Consider the following 20,895-nt stretch of genomic DNA (forward strand, 5'->3'; position numbering starts at 1 on the left):
ATGAGGTAACCCTTCAGCCAGTTAAAAAAACACAGGAATATAGCACTTGCACCCCTGTGTCCTGCACTGTTCAACCATCACAGACTCCATCTGGAGATACCGGCCAACTGGGAAAGCCAACTTGCTACCCCAGGCCAGGACAGACAGGACAATCTGATTTTGAGCACGAACCCACTATTGAGCGAGATGGCAGGCTGAGGTACAGCAACAAAAAGAGGCACATAGATTCCTACAATAACCAACACTACTCGTCCTACACCCTGAGCCAGACGGATCCACCAAACACCCAAGAAAGGACAAGCATCTTAGAACTTCTAATGGATACAGACCAATCAGGTTTACTGGCATGAAACAACACCACTCTGACAACCGCAATAAATGTGCTCACCTGGCAATTGGATAAGCTTGAAATGCAACTAGATCTCATACATGCATTAGCCAAATCCATTAATAAACTGGAATTGAACTTCACAGCCTTAGAACAAAGAGGGTTAAACACCGACTCCGTAATATTGGGCAACACTTCATCTGTAAGCGCATGTGCCTGCATGGCGATTGTAGACAAATTGTCATCTCTACCAGAAGTTCTGTCCTCCATTGTTATTGAATGGAAAACAACCCTACAAAGCGCCTGCACAATCAGGCCATCAATGCTGGACACAGCACAAGCTAATTCCACAGACCAGGCTCTAATGAAAACACCAACTAAAGCATCAATCGAAGTAGTGCATACTGCCCAAACTACCACCTCACCCCCTGCTCACCAGCAGGACAATCATCTTAACCAGTCCAATTTTCCAGTCTCAAGGGAAAATTTATAAATGGATGAGACCCACACCCTCCAAAAATCTTTCTCACTTCCTCAAAGTGACACTGAAGCAGAGATATGCAGAAACGCAGACAAACCTGACGATCGGAAAAGTAGAATGCCACACTGGATAAGAGTGTTATCGAAGAAAGCGAAAAAGAGATTAAAAAAGCAAAGCTCAAAACAAATATGGCTTCCTTATAGGCACAGCAAAAGACAGAAAGTAAGACAGCACCACCAGGGAATCTTAGCATATACCCTATCTTCAAGGGCACGAAGATTGACCAAATAATTCAGAAGGCACGATGATGATAGACAGACGGCGGATACCCATCCCATACCGACATCTCACTGGAACTGTAAACACAACAACGGCAGACTGAGTACAACAATAATCGAGCACGACGACCAGTTATTTTTGACTGGATCTACACTCCATCTCAGAAATGTTAACCCTCCTCGGGCTGCCTCCTTAAACATTGCATCTTTACTACATAAACCCAAAGCGCAAAGCTCTAATACCCAGCACAATCTAAGACGAGAGGAAATACTCTGGTAGAAATAAAAGCTGGTGAAGAAGGGATCCAAGGGACAAATGCTTGAAGGAATAGTGCGCTCTCTGCTGAATTAGTTCTCACACCCCATTACTGCTCAGAAAGGAGCCACGATATCCTAAACCAGTCGAATTTACTGAGGTTATTTAAGGCATTAACAGAAGAGTTTACTATCAACTCTAATAATATTTTTAAGGTGGCATTTAAGGTACTACCCCAACACAACAATTACTGAGAATCAACTATAATAACGTTAAGCCCCCCGACAATGGCTGATCAGATACTTGCAAACAAGCTGGTCCTTGAGGAATGCAGCATTTAAGTAGTAATGTCTGGCCAGACCAAATACCCCATCCCGCACGAAAAAGAACTCAGTGAGCCACAGCAATAAAAAAACAACACCAACAGTATCTGCAAAGGGACAGGCTACTCCAAGGTAGCAGGGTAGCACACCAATTTCTCCATACTTTTCACCTATTCAACTCCAACGAGCAGCGCTAGAAAAGTACTCCAAGCCCTAGGAACTGAAACCACCAGAAGACCCCATTCTCCCAGCGTATCAGCCAGCAATATACCTAACAATGAAAGCACAATAGAGACGCTGCAGCGTCATCTGACACTTGTCTCGTGGAATGTGGCAGGCCTGACTAGACTTATGAAGTATGACCAGGCACAACTGCTCTTAAAAAAAGCAGATATAATATGCCTACAAGAAACATGGCTAATTTCGCCATTGTCAATCCTGAGCTTTCAAGAAAAACAAAAGGTTGCAATAAAAAAATTTGGCAGACTGTCTGGCAGCCTCTCAATAGATCTAAATGTCAATCTTGACTTTACTGTCCAAGTGGTTCCCACGCAAAATGAAATGTTACAGATAATTAGGGTAAAAACTTCAATGCTAAAACACCAGAAGTCAAAAATTGTAATAGTTAATCTTTATTTTAATAAATTTGGTTATGACAGGGCAGAAAACACGGCCCACCTAGTAGATATCCTGGACGGAATACTTTGTGATCACATTAGTTATGACGTTTTAATCTGCGGAGACTTTAACCTTTGGTCCCTGGGAGAGAGGCCAACTACTGAACAACCAGTATGCAGGGCTGCTCAATATTGCCATAATTTTCTCAGTAAACATAAACTCTTTTCCGTTCAACAAAAATACAAGTTTTCACACACAGTCATTCCCAAAAACCTTTCAGGATAAAAGCACCTTGGATTATATATTCGCCTCAGAGGCAACCATTAACCGCCTGGTCTCTTTTGAAATCTTACAAGTAAACGCCAGTAATCATCTCCCACTCATAGGGAACATCAAAACGGATATAAAATGCATGAAAACACAAAAGTTAGTAGGAACTTCAGGAGGTGAGGAAGAATCACAACTAATCAGATGGATAAAATAGGGTCCAGTGGCAACCCGGCTATACAGCTCGTGGATGAAACTAAATGGCCCCACAATGCTGACAACCGCTTACAGGCTAATTGGTCAGACATCACAGACAATCTCTTGCAATATGCAGGAAAATCACTTATCCCACAACAGAGCCTTAGTAAAACCCTCCCCCAACCGCCCATAATGGAAAGTAAACGGAGTCTTGGTAGATTAAGAGAACTACGCAACAAAACTAGGAATGCTGCAGAGAAAATGACACCAAGCATAAAACTATGGGAAAATGTTAAACAACAACAGCTGATTTGGCTGTTAAAACACAAACATGCGGAGAAGGAGACCGTCCATATTTACTCCTTGATGGGAAAGCACAATCACGCTGATTGATGGAGGTACATTAAAAACAAGGTGGAACAGAGCAATCCTTGAATTAATGCAATAAATGAAACAGAATGGATAAAAAAAATTAAGAAATTGTACACAGTTAACTCACCGATTTCTGACCTTCAGCTTCTTAAACCAGGCACATATGATACCCCGATGGCACAGGACTTTGCACCTGCATGAAGGGAAGTTTCCAACATCTTGCAAAATATGAGATCATCAGGGGCCCCTGGTCCAAATGGCATCCCTGCAAAAATCATCAAGGAAAACAAAAAGCTTTGGTACCCGATTTTGTCGGCACTCTACTGTTCGTGTGTGGAATCAGAGGAAATATCCCCAACTTGGAGAGGCTCCATATTGCACCCAGTTTTTAAAAAGGGGGCAGACACGACCCTGCCAACTATCGCTTTATCGCCTTATTACACATCGAAGCAAAAGGTTTTGCCTCTGTCCTCTTGGATGAACTACAAAACTGGGCAGAAGGCACTGGGGTAGTACTTCTCTGCCAAAACGGCTTTAGGGCAAAATCCGCGACCATAGAAAAAGTAGTGGCTCTCTCATTTCTGATACACGAAGCAACTACCAAAAAGACTCCTCCATTATTTGTGTGCTTTGTACATTATTCTGCAGCATTTGAAATGGTGGACCGAAACCGGCTTTGGAGAAGCTCCAAAACTGGGGAGTTCCAAGCAAACTACTAAGGGCAATAATTTTACTTTATTCATCAACTTGGGTAACAATTAAGCTATCGAACTCTGCCATTAGTAAGAAGATCACCACCACCAGTGGGCTAAAGCAAGGTTGTGTGCTCCCGCCTCTTGTATTTAATCTCTATACAGCAGACATGTCACAAACACTAAAACTCCCAAACCTGATACCACCAAAAATTGGGAACCTCATACTCACCCTCCTGCAATATAGGGATGATATCATCTTGCTTCACCACTCAAAAACTGGCCTACAGAAAGCCCTCACAGCTCTGTATGACTATAACATCGCAAATAAAATGACAGCTAATCCCTCAAAAATTAAAGTAATAATCTTTGGTGGACTGCAGAAACACCAGCACCTCAACTGGAAAGTGGGGCAACGTAACACCTGCAGCACAGACAGCTACAACTATCTGGGTGTCTGGCTATCGGCCAATGGAGAGCCCAAAGCTCATCTTCATCACTTGAAGGCAAAAGCTGATTTCATAATAACTAGACTCTGCCAGTTAAACAAAACCACAGAAAGCCCGACCACCAGACTAATCCTTCAAGTACTGAAAGCTTCTTTCTTACCAGCATTAAATTATGGCCATGAAGCATACCCAGGTCATCTTACTGCACTGACAAAAAAGCTTCAAGTGAAAATTTATAAAAGAATATTCAAACTCCCTCAGTATCTAAGGAATAACCTGATAAGATTAGAATTTGGGCCAGAAGGTTAAAACTGGGCACATATGGGGGCTTTCCTGAAGTACTACCACAAACTAATTATGGCACCTGCTAATACTCTGAAATAATTTCTTTGTTACATCTTCGAAACAAAGTCAAACCCATGGTCACAATACTTAACCACAGCATTAACAGGCCTACAAATCGATTAAGCCTTGCTGACAAAACTAGCATAGTCACAAATATCCATTGAGGCAATCCTGAAAAGACAGACAAAAATCCTTTCCAGAGCATGTGATCTGGGTAAACTGAATAACACAGCAGTACAAAGAGCAGTAGAGGCATCTTATAAGAGTGACACACAGCATCTGGCACCCCAGCCTACTTAGCTTGCACAATTGGGAAGGCCTGTGTGATAAAAAACTGCCTTTGCCAGACTGCTTGGCCTAAAAATAAAGAAACTGAACCCAAACTGGCGCTCCCTTACTAGTATAAACTGTTGCAGACTTTGTGGCTATAAAACAGAGACATTTATCCATTTATTCTGCTGCTGTTCGGCACTGTTGAATGCACGACGCACTTTACTAAGACCTCTCTTCCTCCGCTACGGCATAAGATCTTGCTCTGAGGTTAGAACTTTGGTATTCAATATAAAAGAGCCAGTAGAGCTGGCCAAATTTGGAAAATATATTTCACAACTGCAAGTAAATTACATGAAAAGTGCACGGCGAACTGATTTAACTTTTAAACTGTTTAACTGATATAAACTAATATCTTATTTTAAAGTTGGGCGCAAGTAATATACCAAGCCCTGATATCTACTGCTGCATCTCTTACTTACCTTTAACTTTATTAGGCCTCAATTTTACTGACTTTACAAACCAAGAAGTGCTATCATTTTTAGCTTATGTTTGTAACTTGGTACATTATGGGGGTCATTACAACATTGGCAGTAAAAGCCGCTTACCGCTGTGCAGAAGACCGCCAATACACCGCTGCGGCAGCGGAATTCCGCCACGGTCATTATGACCCACTGCTCGGAATCCGCCAAAATTGAGACACCCACACAAGTCCGCCACACCAAAGGTCAGTAATAAACTGGCGAAAACAAAACCTCCACCATCACGCCAACAGGAATACGCCCACACTATCACGACCCACGAATCCACGCGGCGGTCTTTCAACCGTGGTATTCCATTGGTGGTACACACCACCGCACTCAAAATACACACACATTTACAAAACACTACCACATTGGACATTTCCAAATACACACACCTGATACACATACACACACCACTCCCACATACCCAATACAATATAAAACACACACCCACATCACCCACAAATCCCTACTACCAAAAATTTAGAAAGAAGGCCAGAGAGAGAGACACCACAATCTACAAACAAGCATCCACAGGCACTCAACACCATCACTCACACAACATCCACGCACCTCACACAACACACCACTAAATATCACCCCACATATCACAATATACACCACCCCACACATCACACACACCACCCCATGGCACGGCAAAGACACCCCAGGTTCTCTGAGGAGGAGCTCAGGGTCATGGTGGAGTAAATCTTCCGGGTAGAGCCACAGCTATTCAGATAACAGGTGCAGCACACCTACATAGCTAGGAAGATGGAGCTATGGCGAAGAATAGTGGACAGGGTCAATGCAGTGGGACAGCACCTAAGAACTAGGGATGACATCAGGAAGAGGTGGAACGACCTACGGGGAAGGTGCGTTCCGTGGTCTCAAGACACCACCTTGCGGTTCAGAGGACTGGCGGCGGACCCCCACCTCCTCCCCCACAACTAACAACATGGGAGGAGCAAGTCTTGGCTATTCTGCATCCTGAGGGCCTCGCAGGAGTAGCTGGAGGAATGGACTCTGGTAAGTCAAATCTTTAATACTATATCCCCCACCCTACCTCCATGCCATCACATACCCCCACCCTCGCCCTCACCCCCATCACTCCAACTCCTCACAAATGTTCCAATATCACAAACCACACATCCCAATACCAAGCCCTGCATGCAACAACAAAGCGTGGACACCCAACACCAAAGCATGGCCACTGTACATACCCATACACCCCCCTAAACCATCATCACACAAGTCCCCACACAGGAATGCAAGCACTGGTGTACACGATCCCCCTCCCATTGCACACCATGGCACACACAGATGCAATAATCATGCTTCTACACCCCTGCACGACCCCTACCCAATGTCACTGGACAGGAGGGTCCAGACATGTCCACACCACCAACAGAAGAGTCCCACAGTGATGACAGCAGCTCTGTCTAACTGGATCTAGACGACGAGCCCGGCCCATCTGGGACCTCGGGACAGTCGGTTCCCCTCACACAGTCACAGGCCACCAGAGAGCTTCCCCCCTCTGGAAACACCAGCACAGCACCCACCCAGCGGGCCCATACCTCTGTCCCCAGGACACGTCAATCAGCAGTGTGTCCACCACTACAGGGAACCCAGGCTAACCCACCACCCCAACAACAACAGGGACCTGGGGGCAGTGGCAGTGGGCACACGGTTCAGGGGACAGAGGCCCAGGGAAACGGGAACTGGGAGGGCTGCTGTGTGACAGGGGGAGGACAGGCCCAGGGAACCCACTCTCCACGAGGCCCTCTCCAACATCATGGGAGCCTACCATCATTCCCAGGAGACTATGGCAACGGTTCTGGCCAAGTTTCAGGAGACCCAGCGGCTGCAGGAGGAACAGTATTTGGGCTTCAGGGAGGAACTCAGATCCATCAATTCCACCCTGAGCACCATCGTAGGGGTGCTGAAGGAAGTCCTCAACACCAGGAGGGACACTGTGGCACAACAAGGGGCCCATGACACTAGCCTGGATGATGAACTGCCCACCACCTCTGCCGGCGCTAATGGACAGGAGGCACCACCACAGGACCACCCCACCAGCACCCCACCCCCTGCAGATGGAGAACCACCCCGCAAACGGTCCCTGAGATCCAGGACAAAGACAGAGAACGATGCCAAGACCCACGCCAAGAAATGAGACCACCCTGATTGTCATCCTTTTGTCCCACCTTGTCACCCTGTCCATCCTCAAACTGCCCCAGCTCCACTTCCTATGCCCCTTTGGACAATGCACCTGTGAGACTAATAGCTTGGACTCTGCCATGGACATTCCTCCACCATCACCCCTCACCATTTAACAACCCCCTCCAATATTGAGCACTTAAATAAACACCCTTATGTGCCTATGGAGGACAACAGCGAGCACAGAGTCAACCAACTCAGAGGTACGTAAACACAGCTTACTCAGAAAACTATTCATAATCCGAAAATTGCCTGTATGAGTGTTGAGCCAAGGCCTAGGTATGTGTGACGCAGTTGAAAATAAAGCCATGTGGGCCCCTGAAATGGCGGCTGTCTGACCTGTAAAGTGGGACAATGGGATATGAGGTAACTGCGCTGGCGTTGTGCACCGTCGCGGTAGGGGGTCGAAGACCGCGGCGCAATTCTGCATTGGTTGCCATTGGACCCTATGGGTCCCAGGAGCCAATGACGATGTACGCCGGCGGTGACGGTACGCACCGCCGCGGACGTGACCGCCATTTTCTATAAGTTCAATCACTCGATACCTGATGTTCGACAGGAGAGGACCTACACTGCAAGTGCTGCTGTGACCTCAGTCTGGAAGAGACAATGGCTCGTGCGTCTAGTGAAAGGGCCCCTGTCTTCAGCATGGAGGAGTTGTAGAAACTCGTGGATGGGGTCCTCCCCAGCACAAGCTACTGTACGGTCCTCCAGACAAACAGGTATGTACACTGTGAGAATGCTGTATGGGCAATGCCTGTGTGGAGTGGGGTGGAAGAAAGATAATGGGGGGTGGAGAATGAGGCGTGCATGAAATGACGGTGAGTGCATGTGCCACATGACAAGGGTAGGGATGCGGGCCAATGACTGTGACGGTGCAGTTGGTAATAACTTCTCTTTTTCCCCTGTACAATTCCTGTAGGTCAGCGCCCACCAGAAGAAGGACATTTGGCGTGCCATCACCAAGGACGTCCGGACCCTGGGGGTCTACCACAGACAGAGCACCCATTGCTGTAAAAGATGGGAGGACATTCGCCGCTGGAGCAAGAAGACGGCGGAGGCCCAGCTGGGGATGGCCTCCCAATGTGGGAGGGGTGCCCGTCGCACCATGACCCTCCTGATGTTCAGGATCCTGGCGGTGGCCTATCCGGAGTTGGATGGGTGCTTGAGGGCATCACAGCAGCAACAAGGGGGTGAGTACACTCTCATTCTGCTGATTCAGCGCGGGGTGGAGGTATCTGGGTGGGGGAGGTGGGCTGTGGGTTCCCCTAGGCCAGAGCGAGTGAGCTAGTTAAGTCCCCTTTTTCAGGCAGACCCTGTGGCACCCCATCCCACCTGGGTACAGTGCCAACTACACCTAGTCAGGCTCCTGTGACATCCAAGTGTGCAGATATCAGCCATAGCCTTGTAGGCCATGTCCCAGGGATGGAATAGTGGACCCCAAGTACACGGCGTAGTGCAGGGGGCTTCTGTGTCTGTCGTGTCCGCCAACGGTAGCGGTAATGCATGCACTCAACATGTCTTTCTTCTGTCTCCCCCCCCCCCTTTTGTGGTCTCCCTGTACTTTTGTGCATTCACATCATCAGGTGGAGGAGCAGTGGCACCGCAGCAGGAGGGAGCTGCATCCCACATGGCCCTGGAGGACGAGACTACGGACTCCGATTTCACCAGTGGGACGGAGGGCGAGGGGAGCTCCACGGCGGGGACAGGAGCTGACACCAGTAATACGGACTCATCCTCTTATGGGAGCTCCCTTGCGGTGGCGGGTCCATCTGTGCCCTCCGCATCTACAGGTACAGCTGCCACCACCCCCTCCAGCACCGCCCTCCCAGCAGCCCCTCAGCCTTTGCCCCGTGCCCGCTCACCCAGGAGGGTGGGCATCACCTTCGCCCCAGGCACCTCAGGCCCTGCCCCAGTCACCCCTGCTGCCCTCAGTGAGGAGGCCATTGACCTCCTCAGGTACCTCACTGTTGGGCAGTCTACCATTTTGAATGGCATCCAGGGTGTGGAGAGGCAGTTGCAACAAACAAATTCATTCCTGGAGGGCATTCATTCTGGTCAGGCAGCCTTCCAGCGAGCTTTTCAGACTCTGGCCTCAGCACTGATGGCAGCCATTGTCCCTGTCCCTAGCCTCCCCCCTCCAACTTCCTCCACCCAGACCCACACCCCTGTACCTCCGCCTATCCCAAGCACACCATCATACCAGCATGCACACACCTCAACATACAAAGGAAGCTCTGGCAAACATAAGCACCACACATCCCACAGGCACTCACGCAAGCATCACACACATGCAGACATACCAACATCTACTGCCTCCACTGTGTCCCCCTCAGCCTCGTCTCCCTCATCACTCCCAGTCTCATCTCCACTCACACCTCCATGCACTACATCTTCAGCCACTACGTCTATCACCAGCACACCCACCACCACACCCCGCTCACGTGCAGTCACCACCCCCACTACTATTCACACATCCCCTGTGTCCTCTCCCAGTGTGTCTGTGAGGCCACCTCCCAAGGTAAACAAACGCAGCCACACACCCACCCAACAGCCATCCACCTCACGACAGCCTCCAGCCCATGCACCTTCACCCAAAGTCAGCAAACGGGCATCTCCTACGACCACTACCTCTTCCTCCACTCCCAAACCCCCTCCATCTACCCGTCCCAGTGTTCCTAAGAAACTTTTCCTGGCCAGCCTTGACCTCTTTCCCTCACCTCCCCCACCCCGTCAGTCTCCTAGGGCCCGACTCTCCAGGTCCCATCCTAGCACCTCAGCCGCAACATTGGCGGGACCAGTGGTGCCAGTAGTCACCGGATTATGGAGTGCACCAGGCGGCAGGGCAGCCAGTGTGGCAAGGAGCCACAGCACGGACAGTCCCCCACCTGTCAAGCATCAAAAGTTGGCCAGTGCCCGGCTGGGAGAGGGGGAAGACACCAGCCACCAAAGCCGCTCCCAGGGGTACAGGTGGGAGTGTGGAGTCCGCTGCGACACCTTCCAAGGTGGGGAAGGGGCACAAGAAAACAGGCAAGTCTGGAAGATCAGCACGGCGGAGAAGACCGCCATCAGCCCCGCTGCCAAGGAGCCGACCGCCAGTAGCCCCACTACCCCAGACAGGACCGCCATCAGCCCTGCTGCCAAGGAGACGACTGCCAGCAGCCCTGCTGCCCAAGACAGGACCGCCAGCAGCAGCCCCGCTGCCAAGGAGCTGGCCAGCAGCAGCCCCACTGCCCAAGACAGGCCCGCCAGCAGCAGCCCTGCTGCCCAAGACAGGCCCGCCAGCAGCAGCCCTGCTGCCAAGGAGCCGACCGCCAGCAGCCCTGTTGCCCAAGACAGGACCGCCACCAGCAGCTCCGCTGCCCAACACAAGACCGCCACCAGCAGCCCCGCTGCCAAGGAGCTGGCCAGCAGCAGCCCCGCTGCCCAAGACAGGACCGCCAGCAGCTGAACCACTGCCAAAGACACCTGCGCCACAGGCACCGCTGCCAAGGACACCACCGCCACAAGCACCGCTGCCAAGGACACCACCGCCACAAGCACCGCTGCCAAAGACACTGCCGCCACAAGCACCGCTGCCAAGGACACAACCGCAACAAGCACCGCAGGCCCATGAGCGTCAAAAGCTCCGACGCTACTGAGGCCGCCACAAGCAGGATGAAGCACTCTGGGCACAAGGCCTCCTCCAGAACCAGTGGAGAGATACATCCACCACCTCGGTCCTAGGCAGGATGAAGCACTCTGGGCACAAGGCCCCCTCCAGAACCAGTGGAGAGATACATCCACTACCTCTGTCCTCGGCAGGATGAAGCACTCTGGGCACAAGGCCCCCTCCAGAACCAGTGGAGAGACACATCCACTACCTCTGTCCTTGGCAGGATGAAGCACTCTGGGCACAAGGCCCCCTCCAGAACCAGTAGAGACTGTTATCCACTTGAGAGACTGTGGCTTTGCACTCCCCAGGATTGAACAGTGGGCAAGCCACCCACTGTAGAGACTTGAGAGACTGTGGCTTTGCACTCCCCAGGATTGAACAGTGGGCAAACCACCCACTGTAGAGACTTGAGAGACCGTGGCTTTGCACTCCCCAGGATTGAACAGTGGGCAAACCACCCACTGTAGAGACTTGAGAGACTGTGACTTTGCACTCCCCAGGATTGAACTGTGGGCATGGGGCCCCCTCGTGGATTTTGCATCGGGCACTCAACCGGCTGAGGTGCCCACCCTTTCCCTTCCCCTTGAGGTGCCTGTTTTTTTATATCTGATCCCCCTGCAGTGTTCTCTCCGTCTTATTCGGGTATCTTGTGTGGGCCTCGCCCATGCATTTTGGGCCTAGTGGTCCACGACTTTAATGGTGGAATATCTTGGACTAATATTATTGGTGTATATATTTGTAAATAGTGTATGTATATTTTTTGAATACTGAATTTTAATATATTACAATCGTTCACCTCATTTCCTTTTGTCTTTGCATTCTTCCGGGGGGGTTGGGGTGTGTAACTGTAATGTATCAATATGTATTAGTCTGTGTGATGTTGTGGGTGAGGGTGGGGGTGGGGTGTTGAGTGTTGCGTATGTGTGTCACTGTTTTTTCCCTCCCCCTCCCCTATGTCGTAGGTGCAGTACTCACCGTGGTCTTCACCGCCAGCATTCGTGCTCCTGGTAGAGGAGCAAGAAGATAAAGGCTGGAAAAATGTGGAGCTCGGGTTCCATGGCGTCCTGGTTCCTCGTGGGGTGTGCAGAGGTGAGCGTTTTCCCTTCGAAGTCCTGTTTCCACCGTGTTTTTGTTCTCGGGGAATCTGCCCCGGAAAAGGTGGCGATTGGTATGTTGTAATTCTGTGGGCGGTACATTGTCCTCTGCCTGTCTGTTGGCGGTGACCGCTGCGCTGTTTGTTTGTACTGCCCTGGCAGTCGGAGTGTTAAAGTGGCTTTCTATGTTGGCGGTTTCCGCCACGGTCGTAATTCCATTTTTTTTACCGCCGGCCTGTTGGCGGTCTTACCGCCGCTTTAACACCGACCGCCAGGGTTGTAATGACCACCTATGTGTTCATTTTGCAAAGACTTTAAGTAATCACACAATAAAGTTTGTTGTTGTTGTTGTTAGCAGCAGTTATAAACAGCCTGAGTACTAAAGTGAAACGCTCCTGCATATTAAAAGCATATAAAAGAGCACTTTTAAATATTTGAGTTCAGAATGCATGCATCCGGAAAAAATGTGATTTAGTTTCTTGTAAGCTTTTAACAGGCCGGAGCGTTATACTTTAGTACATCAGTTAGTATCACTACAGTGAGAGGCATTTATTAACAGTTTTAATAAGCATGTAAACGCGACATATGCTTCACTAAACTGGAGTTTTGAAACCATTCAGGTACAGTAACTACGTAAACTCTTTTAATCATTTAGATCCACAGCAGTATATTTGTACATATGGATTTCTGTTGAAAATATGTTCTAATCTACACAACTAATTTTTCTTGAAAACATCTGCAGGATGTTTCCCTCGACCAAGGTAGATTTTATCTCATAATCTACGATATTCTGAACCTATAAATGCCATTAAATCCTATTTGTTTTTTGATTATACAAATTACTTATACTCAGCTAATATTTTCAAAGCCACTGGTATGGGTGATTTTCTTTGTTTCAAGACATAAATGTCAAATAAATGTAATAAAGGGTCTCCAGAAGAATGGGGTTCCCTATGAGGTGAACTACAGCAACATTCTAATTGTTCTTCGGAGTTAAATTTGCAATTTGAATATATCCAAATTATTTTGATTAAAAACCTGTTTAGATGAGCAATGTGAAGGAACAATAATTACCCACTTATGGGATCTTCACTGTGCTCTGGGAAACACATTTCAGTCCTTAATGTGCACTAAACATGCTTTCTGTTTGGATCCCAGGCTAAGAGGATCAAGTCCTGGCAGCAAGCAAAGAGATAAACTTTGGTTTGTTCAATATTGGCATAAATAAGAGCGCAATTATTTCACTTTTCAATCATTTTCAGAGTTTATCAATTGGCGACTGGTGCCAGTTGTCAGTGGTATAGCTTATGTACACCATTGTCATATCAACTGACATTCTGATGTCTCACACAAGGGAGATTCGCTATTAAGTGAACATAGCATTGTGTGCCTTGGTATTTTTTTAAGTCACACATACAGCATACCTACATCCTTTTGACATATTTATACTATGTTTGGGCTGCATTTACATCTGCTGTACCTCCCTCTGTTCTGGCTGATTTAAATGTTCTTGATATTAGGTACATATGGGCTCCCTCATGCAACTTTGCATTCCTCATGTGAGAAGCTGGCCTGATTTGTAGTGGGTACCAGAGGTACTTACACCTTATACCAGGTCCAGTGATTCACCTTAGTGAAATGTAGGAAGCGTCTAACTGCTTAGGCTGTCTAGGGGTAGCTATAGCAGAGCAGCGAAGGCGAACTAGGAGACATGCAAAGCTCTTGCAATACCACTATAGTCACACAGTACTGATACACAAGAAAGACAATACTCAGTGTTACCAAAAATAAAGGTACTTTATTTGAGTGACACAAGGCCAAAAATATCTTAGAGGCAATACTCTTACTGGTGGTAAGTATTATACACAATTTATACACTAGTAACCAAAATCAGGTAAGTACACAGAAAATAGTGCAAACAGTGAAAAACACAGTAGATTGCAATGGGCCTAAGGGCAACATAAACCATATACTAACACAGTGGAATGCGAATGTCGGTTTCTCCCCTCGGCAAGTGTAGTGTGTAGAGGGGTGCTGGGAGTGTAAGAAAACAGGAAAGGTAAGTAAAGTACCCCACCCCAGAGCCCAGGAAAACAGGAGTAAAGTACAACAAGTTTCCTCAGAACACACTAGGAGACGTGGTAAAGGATTATGCAAAAACCAAGCAAGACTGCAAGACACCAACAATGGATTCCTTGACCTAAAGACCTGTGGAGAGAGAAGACCAAGTCCAGAAGTCAGTGAAGAGTCCCGAAAGAACAGGAGCCCCTGCTAACCCGGATGAAGGTGCAAAAGTGGAATCTCCGGTTAGAAGAAAAGAGCAGAAATGCACCAAAGAAGACAGCTGCAGGTTCCTGGTTGGTGCAAGAGATGTCCAACGTCGAGTCGGTGGATGAAAGGCTGTTTTTTATCATTGGATTCCGCCAACAAGCCTTGGCTCACACAAATGTTACGGTTGGCGGGAAAAGTTTCTACCTGGGCCCAGGAGGGACCTGGGTGCCTCAACTCGGACTGAGGAGGCAGAGTGGGCTCTCAGCACTTTAGAGAGCCCTCAAAAAACCAGGCAGCCCCAGGAGTCCCAGAACACAGGGACAAAGGAGTTGCAGAATGCGGTCATCGCAGCACTACACTGGAGGGTCCCACGCCACCAGAGAACAACTCAGAGAGCTGAGCGCCGCAGGATAGAGTGCTGGGGACCTGGGCTACACTGTGCATGAAGGACTTTTGGAAGAAGTGCACAGAAGTCCAAAGAGCTGTAGAAGACGCAGTGCACAGAGGTAGTGTCTGGCACAGGGAGGCAAGCCCTTACCTCCACCCAATTTGGACAGCTAGACTTTTGGACAGTTAGGATCACTTTGGTCCACAACCTGTGTTCCAGGGATCACGCTTGTCAACAGGAGAGGAGCCCCAGAGTACCAGTTATCATTGCTGGGAGGTGTCTGCTGAAGAAGGGATGTGACTCCATCACTCCATAGGAGATTCCTCTGGTCCTTCTGGTGCAGAATGAAGACAGGCAGTCCTCAGAGCGTGCACAACCTGAAAACTGTTGCAGTTGCTGGCTGAAGCTGAAGTTGTAGGGTCACAGTAGCCTTCCTGGATACTTTGTTGCAGGTACAGCGGTCCTGGAGCAGTCTGCGGTTGATCCGATGGTCAGAAGCTAAAGCAGAGGATACAGAGGAGTCCTCGTGGAGTCTTGCAAACCAAATGTGAGGAAACACCCAGAGGAGAGACCCTAAATAGCCCTGAGAGGGGAATTGGCTACCTACCCAGGTATGCACCCATCTGGAGGTATCTTTGACGTCACCTGCTGGCACTGGCCACTCAGATGCTCCCAGAGGGTCCCCACACCTTGGAATCCAAGATGGCTAACACCAGGGACACTCTGGAGGAGCTCTGGACACCACCTCCGGGGTGATGATGGACAGGGGAGTGTTCACTCCCCTTTCCTTTGTGTAGTTTTGCGCCAGAGCAGGGAATGGGGGTCCCTGAACTGGTCACTGGATTATGCAAGGAGGGCACCGTTTGTGGCCTTCAAAGCATTTTCAGAGGCTCTGGGAGGATACCCCCGCCCATGCCTGTAAAACCTATTTCCAAGGGAAGAGGGTGAAAACACCCCTGTCCTAAAGGAAATGCATTGTTCTGCCTTGCTGGGATTGAGCTGCTCAATCCCCAGGAGGGCAGACACCTGTCTGTGAGGTGGCAGCAGCTGGGGCTGCAGTGGAAACCTCAGAGAGCTGGTTTGGCAGTACTGGGGGTCCATGGTGGAGCCCCGAGGTTGCATGGAATTGCCCTCCAATACCAGAATTGGATTGGAGGTTCAATTTCTCAATCTTAGACACCTGACATGGCCATATTCCGAGTTACCATTGTGAAGCTACATATATGTAATGAAATATATGTAGTGCGTCCTTATAATGGTGTCCCCGCACTTACGAAGTCCAGGAAATTTGTCCTGGACAATGTGGGGGCACCTTTGCTAGTTCAAGGGTGCCCTCACACACAGTAACTTTGCACCTAGCCTTCAGTAACTCAAGGTTAGACATATAGGTGACTTATAAGTTACCTGGTGCAGTGAAAATGGCTGTGAAATAGTGTGTGCACTATTTCACTCTGGATGCAGTGGCAGTCCTGAAGGAGTGTTTGTATGAGCTCCTTATGAGTAGCAAAAGAAATGCTGCAGCCCATTAGGCTCTCCTGGAAGCCCAATGCCCTGGGCACCTAGGAACCCAATACTAGGGACTTATAACGGGGGTCTGGTGTGCCAATCTGAATTGGAATACGAAGTCACTAGACTATAGTGACAAATTTGGTAAAAAGAGAGAGCATAAGCACTGGAGTTCTGGTTAGCAGAACTCCAGTGACACAGTCAAGCATACTGACAACACAGTAAAACACACTGACATATAGGCCACAAACTATGAGCACTGGGGTCCTGACTATCAGGATCTCAGTGAGACAGTAAAAACACACTGACAAACACTGACACACAGGTCAAAAATGGGGGTAACCATGCTAGAAGAAAGCCACCTTGCTACACCTCGTGACCTATTCTTATGTCTTTCAGCCATCTTTAATACTATATGGCAGTGGGCATTTGCCCTTTCAGTTATGAAGCTGCTACACCATGGATGGAGAGTGAGGGGGGAGGGGTTTGAAGGGATACTATAAGTCCCATAATAAACTGACACTGTTGAAAGTTATATACCTGTTGTAGGAAAGTAGCCTCTATCTAGCATGGTTACCACCACTTTTGGCCAGTTTGTGAGTGTGTGTCAGTGTGTTTTTACTGTGTCACTGGGATCCTAGTAGCCAGGACCCCAGTGCTCATAGATAAAAACCTATATGTCAGTGTGTTTTGACTGTCTCACTGGGATCCTGCTTGCCAGGACCCCGTGCTCATAGTTTGTGGCCTAATGTGTATGCCTGTGTAGTGCCTAGCTGTGTCACTAAGGCTCTGCTAATCAGAACCTCAGTGCTTATGCTGTCTCTGCTTTTAAATTTGTCACTGGAGGCCAGTAACTACATTTACCAATTTCAATTGGCATACTGGACCCCCATTATAAGTCCCTAGTATATGATACCTAGGTACCCAGGGCCTTGGGGTTCCAGGAGATCCATATGGGCTGCAGCATTTCTTTTGCCAGCTGTAGGGAACTCAGACAAACCCTTGCACAGCCCTGCCATTGCATCCTGCAAGAAATAACGCACATGTTATTTCACAGCCATTTTTACGGCACCTAAGTAACTTATAAGTCACCTATATGTCTAACCTTCACTTGCTGAAGGTTAGGTGCAAAGTTACTAAGTGTGAAGGCACCCTTGCACTAGCAAAGGTGCCCCCACATAGTTCAGGGCCATTTCCCCAGACTTTGTGAGTGCAGGGACGCACCACATATAGGTCAATATCTATATGTAGCTTCACAATGGTAACTCTGAATATGGCCATGTAACATGTCTAAGATCATGGAATTGTGCCCCCATTCCAAATCTGGTATTGGGGAGCCAATTCTATGCATCCTGAGGGCTCCACCATGGACCTCCAGTACTGCCAAACCAGCTCTCTGAGGCTTGCACTGCAGTTACAGCTGCTGCCAGCTCACAGACAGGGTTCTGCCCTCCTGGGGTCTTGGAAGCCCAGTCCCAGGAAAGCAGAAATAAGCATTTCCTCTGAGAGCAGAGTGTTAAACCCTCTCCCTTTTGAAATAGGTGTTACAGGATGAGTAGGGGTAGCCTCCCCAGCCTCTGGAAATGCTTTGAAGGGCACAGATGGTGCCCTCCTTGCATATACCAGTCTACACCGGTTCATGGACACCTTCTCCCCTGCTCTGGTGGGAAACTGGACAAAGGAAAGGGGAGTGACCACTCCCCTGTCCCTCACCACCCCAGGGGTGGTGCCCATAGCTCCTCCAGTGTGTCCCAGACTTCAGCCATCTTGCTTTGCAAGGTGTGGGGGCACTCTTGAGGGCTCTGGGTGGCCAGGGCCAGCAGGTGACATCAGAGACCCCTCCTGATAGGCCCATACCTGATAAGGTAGCCAACCTCCTTCTCAGGGCTATTTAGGGTCTCTCCTATGGGTTCTCATCAGATTCTGCTTGCAAGTTTCCTTCAGGAATCCTCTGTAACAACTTCAGCATCCTCTGACCTCGGATCAACCGCAGCCTGCTCCAAGAAATGCTGTAACTGCAACCTGCTGTAACTGTAACAAAGTGTCTACAAGAGACACCTTTCTTCAGCAACCTCAGCTCCAAGTCAGCAACTGCAACAGTTTCCATGTGTGCATGCTCTGGGGACTCCCTGTCTTCATCCTGCACAGACGAATCGAAGAAATCTCCTGTGGAGTGAAAAAGTCACTCCCCTGCTCCAAGCAGGCAACTTCCAAGGCGACGTCTGGTATCCTGGGACTCCTCTCACGGCGGCGAGCGTGCTCCTGAGGACACAGAGGGTGGACATCATCGACATAGACTGTCCTGAGGTCCTGCTGATGGAATTTGAAGGAGGTAAGACCTTGCCTTTCCCGAAAACGACGGTATCCCTGTGTTTTGTGTCTTCTTCGCCTCCTGAGGCCTCTTTACAAAATTCCTTTGTGCACAGCCTGGCACAGGTCCCCAGCACTCTACCCTGTGACTCTCAACTCACTGAATGGTTCTCCAGCGGCGTGGGACCTTCTTTTGTTGTGCTGCATCAACTGTGTTTTGCACCTCCTTTGAACCCAGATCCTGCGGCTTCTGGGGGTGCTGGCTGGCATCCTGAGGGCTCTCAACAGAGCTGAGTGTCCCCCCTTCCTCCTCACATGGAATGGAGTTGAGGCCCCCAGGTCCCTTCTGGGTCCATCCAGCGCCATTTTGATGAAAAACACACTTTTTTCGTAGCAAAGGCTTGTTGGTGCCTTCCAACACGAAATCTCATCTGCAACCATCTTCACGCTGTGCGACATCTTGTGCATCATGCAGGAACCCACTGGCATCTTCCTAGGGTGCATTTCTGCAGTCTTCTACTAACTGGGGACTCTTCTCATGCACCCTCTTCTGGGTTCTCTCCTTCCTGGAACTTCTTTCGACTTCTGGACTTGGTCCCCTTCCTTTGCAGGTCTTTAGGTCCAATAATCCAGCAGTTGTTCTTTGCAGACTTGGTTGGCTGCTGCAAAATCCCAAAAACGAGGTGTAGTGTGTCCTAAGGAAACTTGCAGTACTTAACTCCTGCTTTTCGTGGCTCTGGGGTGGGGTAATTGACTTACCTTTACTGTATTCTGACTCTCCCAGGGATTCTGCACACACACTTGTCTAGGGGGGAATTTGTGATTCACATTCCACTTTGTTAGTATATGGTTTGTGTTGCCCCTAGACCTATTTTCTCCCATTGCATTCTATAGGATTTCCTGTTTGCATTGTTCTATGACTATTTACTTGTCTAATTTTGGTGTCTAGTGTATATATGGTGTCTAATACTTACCTCCAGAAGGAGTATTGTCTCTAAGATATTTTTGGTACTGTGTCACCCAAATAAATACCTTTATTTTTGGTAACACTGAGTATTGTCTTTACTTGTGTATAAGTACTGTGTAACTATAAGTGGTATTGCATGAGCTTTGCATGTCTCCTAGTTCAGCCTAAGCTGCTTTGCTATAGCTACCTCTATCAGCCTAAGCTGCTAGAACACTACTACATTCACTAACAGGGGATAACTGGACCTGGTGTAAGGTATAAGTACCCAAGGTATCCACTACAAACAAGGCCAGCCTCCTACACCTGTGTGGATGATTTTGCTGGTGAGGGACACAGGCATTGTCTGCTACTGCACATGTGATCACTGTTTTGGGTAGGGCAGATTGGGAAGTGGTTGAGGGTTGATTGTACTCACACAGTAGCTATGTCCTTCTTGGGTGATAAATCTTTATGGTAAAGGGCATCCTGCTGTTTTTCAATATTATCTAATCTTGAGACACTCAAGAAGTTGGTTGCAATAGTGAGTCAAAGGCATGTCTGCATCACATATTATTTGCACTATGATGGTATGTTTCATTTTCCCAAATGCTTTAAATGTGTTCTGTTGTGCTTGGTGGTACTAGGTGTATGCTGGTGCAATCTATTACCTCAATTACATTTGGGACCCCCCCATCATCCCTCACCTATCATGGCAAGAAATTCAGGCTTGATGACATTGGCTATCTGGTGTCAATAGGAAATATAGGCCCTCATTATGACATTGGCGGTAAATCCCGCTTACCGCCACGGTGACGGTCGCCAATATACCACCATGGTGGTGAATATCCGTTCGCCATATTATGACAAACACACACTAATCTGACAGAATACAGCCACATACCCAAATCCGCCAGCCCAAAGGTCAGTGCTAAAGTGGCGGTCCAGCACCCATATCATTACGCCAACAGAACAACGTCCACCACATTATGACCCACAAATCACCACAGCGGACATTCAATGGCGGTAAACTATTGGTGGTAAATACTGCCTCGCTCAGAATGGATACCCACATACAAAACAACACTACATTGGCCAATACTAAAAACA

General features: G+C 48.6%; 1 protein-coding gene across 4 annotated transcripts in view; it reads right to left on the reverse strand.

The window, feature by feature from the left end:
- Positions 1–20,895, reverse strand: part of HHLA2 (HHLA2 member of B7 family) — a 1,624,464-nt gene that overhangs the window by 1,489,328 nt on the left and 114,241 nt on the right. For 3 of the 4 annotated variants that reach the window (XM_069204791.1, XM_069204790.1, XM_069204788.1), the window contains exon 2: positions 3,249–3,386. The exons of the other annotated variant lie outside the window; for it this stretch is intronic. The gene's annotated coding sequence lies outside the window, so the exon portion shown is untranslated. The remainder of the gene's footprint in view (positions 1–3,248; positions 3,387–20,895) is intronic. 4 annotated transcript variants of the gene reach the window in all.

Source organism: Pleurodeles waltl, chromosome 8, assembly GCF_031143425.1.
Source record: "Pleurodeles waltl isolate 20211129_DDA chromosome 8, aPleWal1.hap1.20221129, whole genome shotgun sequence".
Classification (NCBI taxonomy): domain Eukaryota; kingdom Metazoa; phylum Chordata; class Amphibia; order Caudata; family Salamandridae; genus Pleurodeles; species Pleurodeles waltl.